Genomic DNA, 3,931 nt, shown 5'->3' with positions numbered 1-3,931 from the left:
GCAGACCGGGTGCGCAGAAGAGTGTGCCTGAAACCGGAGGCGCAGGGACTGCATCCCGCTTCGCCATTTGAGAACAGGGACATTTCTTCAGTAAAAACTGCCTAAAACCAGCAGAAAGCTCCCCCAGAAGACAGAGATGGCTCCTGGAAGAGCCAGAGGGGAGCGGAGAAGTTCACCCAAGATGTCAGTCAGTCCGAGCAACACAGTGTCCCAACGCATACGACAAATTAGAAACAGACAGTAGGGAGTAGAAGAACCACACGCAACCTAAAAACTCCTCAGGAAAGAAGCACACCACAAAGAAAACCACTCCCCAGATTGCAACGACAGCAACTTGGAAGAACTTCTGAGCCTTCCAGAAAGAGAATTTAAAATTGCCATGATTAAAAAAGTGATAGATCAGAAGAAGGAATTGAGTCCCTAAAGAGGGAAGTAAGAGAAATGCAGGAGATCAAAGAATTAATGGAGGAACTAAAGAACCCTGGGAAAAGCAATGAAAGCAGAATAGATGAAATGGAAGAACGAATAAGTAAATCTTGAAGACACAGAATAAAAAGAACCAAAACAGAAAAGGAAAGAGAAGTACGAAGGAAAAGAATGAAGAAAGACTTCGGGAACTATCTGACTCCATGAGGAAAGGAAATATAAGAGTTATAGGAATTCCAGAAGGAGAGAGAGAGATGTAGAACAGAGAAAATATTCATGGATATAATTGAAGAGAACTTCCAAATGAGAAGAAGGAGCTGAAAATTGATATACAAGAAGCAAGAAGACACCAAACTTCACGACGAAAGGAAAACACAGCAAGACACATAATAGTAAAGCTCCCAAGAATCCAGGACAAGGAAAAATAATGAAGCTGACAAGAGGGAAGAAACAGATAACATTCAAAGGAAAACCAATCAGGCTGACATCAGACTTCTCTGAAGAAACACTACGGGCAAGGAGAGAGTGGAGGGACATAGTCAACAGACTCCAAGAAACAGATGCCAACCAAGAATACTCTATCCCGCAAAGCTCTCTTTCCTCCATGAAGAAAGAATATGGACCTTCCCAGACAAAGAGAAACTCCGGAATTTCATTGCGACTAAACCCCCACTCCAAAAAATACTACAAGGAATCCTAAAGCCAGAACCTCAGAGGGACGAATAACAACGAAGAAGACCAAAAAAAAAAAAAAAAAAGTTATTAAAAGAATAATAAATAAAATCAAAGGAAAGACAAACATAATGGCAAATACAGATGCTAACATATCAATATTAACTCTAAATGTAAATGGACTAAACTCTTCAATAAAAAGACACAGAGTTTGCAGCCTGGATAAGAAACAAAACCCACCTTTTGCTGTCTCCAGGAAACACATTTAGCTACAAAGATAAAAATAGGCTCAAAGTCAAAGGATGGAAAACAATCCTGACAAGCAAATGGGCCAAAAAGAAAGCAGGACAGCTGTACTTATATCAGATAAAACAGACTTCAAACTCAAAAAAATAAAAAGAGACCCCAATGGTCACTACATTATATTAAGGGGACAATACTTTCAAGAAGAAATAACACTCATTAACATATACTCACCAACGAAAGAGCACCAAAATATATCAGACAACTGTTGTCCTCTCTGAAAACAGACATCAGAGAAAACACATATGTAGTGGGAGACTTCAACACACCACTATCAACAATGGATAGATCACAAGACAAAAAATAAGTAAAGAACTAAAGCTCTAAATAAGGACCTAGAGCATTTGGGCTTAACAGACATCTATAGAACACTAAACCCAAAAAAAACGGAGTACACATTTTTCTCAAGCGCACACGGATCATTCTCCAGGATCGATCACATACTGGGGCACAAGACAAACATCAACAGATACAACAAGATTGAAATCATACCACCATCTTTTTCTGACCACGAAGGCATCAAACTAGAAATAAATCATAAAAAGAAGGCAGGAACTACCTCCTAACCTCATGGAGATTAAAAGCCACATACTGGAAGACCACTGGACTAACGAGGAGATCAAAGAAGAAATTAAAAAATTCTTTGAATTGAATGACAAGGAGGACACCAATATCCTAATGTATGGGATGCAGCAAAAGCAGTAATAAGAGGAAAATATAGCAATAGAAGCTCACATCAAAAAACAAGAAAGAACTCAAAGAAAACAACCTAATCTCGAAGCTCAAGATCTAGAAAAAGAACAAACAAAAACCCAGAACCAGTAGAAGAAAAGAATAATAAAAACCAAAGCAGAAATAAATGAAATTGAAACTAAAAAAAAATCCAAAAGATCAATGAAACCAAGAGCTGGTTCTTTGAAAAAATAAATAAAATAGACAAACCCCTAGCCAGGCTCACAAAGGAAAAAAAGGGAGAAAGCACAAATACACAGATCCATAAATGAAAGAGGAGAAATCACAACGGACACAGCAGAAATCAAAAAATAATCAGTAACTACTATGAACAGTTATATGGAAACAAGTTCAACAATCTAGAGGAGATGACAAATTCCTACAACTCTACAATCACCCAAAGCTAGATAAGAAGAAATAGAACACCTAAACAGACCAATTACAAGCAGCGAAATTGAAATGTAATTAAAAACCTCCCCAAAAACAAAAGCCCAGGACCTGATGGATTTACAAATGAATTCTACCAAACATTCAGAGACGAATTAGTGCCTATCCTTCACAAACTCTTCCAAAAAATTGAGAAGGAAGGGGACAATACCAAACACGTTCTATGAAGCCAATATTACACTAATACCAAAACCGAATAAGGACAACACAAAAAAGGAAAACTATAGGCCAATCTCCCTAATGAACACTGATGCAAAATCCTCAATAAAATTTTAGCTATCAGAATCCAACAATGTATCCATAAGATAATTCACCACGACCAAGTGGATTCATTCAGGGGCCAAGGATGGTTTAACATCCGAAAATCAATCAACGTTATCCAACACATCAACAAAAAGAAATATAAACCATATGATAAATCAATAGATGCTGAGAAAGCTTTCGACAAAGTGCAACACCCATTCATGATAAAAGCCCTTGAAATTCTTGGGATACAGGAACATACCTCAACATCATAAAGGCCATCTATGACAAGCCAACAGCCAGTATCATTCTCAATGGTGAAAGCTGAAAGCAATTCCATTAAGATCTGGAACAAGACAAGGATGTCCACTCTCACCACTGCTTTTCAATATAATACTGGAAGTCCTAGCCAGAGCAATAAGACAAGAGAAAGACATCCAAGGAATCCAAATAGGAAAAGAAGAAGTCAAACTATCACTATTTGCAGATGATATGATAATATACATAGAGAACCCCAAAATCTCCACAGAAAAACTAATTCAACTCATCAATCAATTTCAGTAAAGTGGCAGGATACAAAATCAACACGCAAAAGTCAGTAGCCTTCCTAAACACAAACAATAAATCTGAAGAGAGAGAGCAATCAAAAACCACCCCCCTTTATTATCGAAACAAAAAAAAAAATCAAATATTGGGAATAAATCTAACAAGAGGTAAAAGGACCTATACAAAGAAAACTATAAAAACACTGTTAAAAGAAATAGAAGAAGACACAAAGAAATGGAAAGACATCCCCTGCGCATGGATTGGAAGAATAAACATTATTAAAATGGCCATCCTACCAAAGCAATATACAGATTCAATGCTATTCCAATCAAAATCTCAATGGCATTCTTCAAAGAAATAGAACAATTATTGATGAAATTCATATGGAATCACCAAAAACCCCGAATAGCCAAAGCTCTACTGAAAAAAAAGAAGGAAATGGAGGCATCACACTCCCAGACTTCAACTATACTACAAAGCCATAATCATCAAAACTGCATGGTATTGGAACAAGAACAGACATACAGACCAATGGAATCGAATAAAAAATCCAGAAATAAAC

Source organism: Talpa occidentalis, unplaced genomic scaffold (assembly GCF_014898055.3).
Source record: "Talpa occidentalis isolate TD23 unplaced genomic scaffold, MPIMG_talOcc4v2.1 talOcc4.15, whole genome shotgun sequence".
Taxonomy (NCBI): domain Eukaryota; kingdom Metazoa; phylum Chordata; class Mammalia; order Eulipotyphla; family Talpidae; genus Talpa; species Talpa occidentalis.
This window is presented reverse-complemented; position numbering follows the sequence as displayed.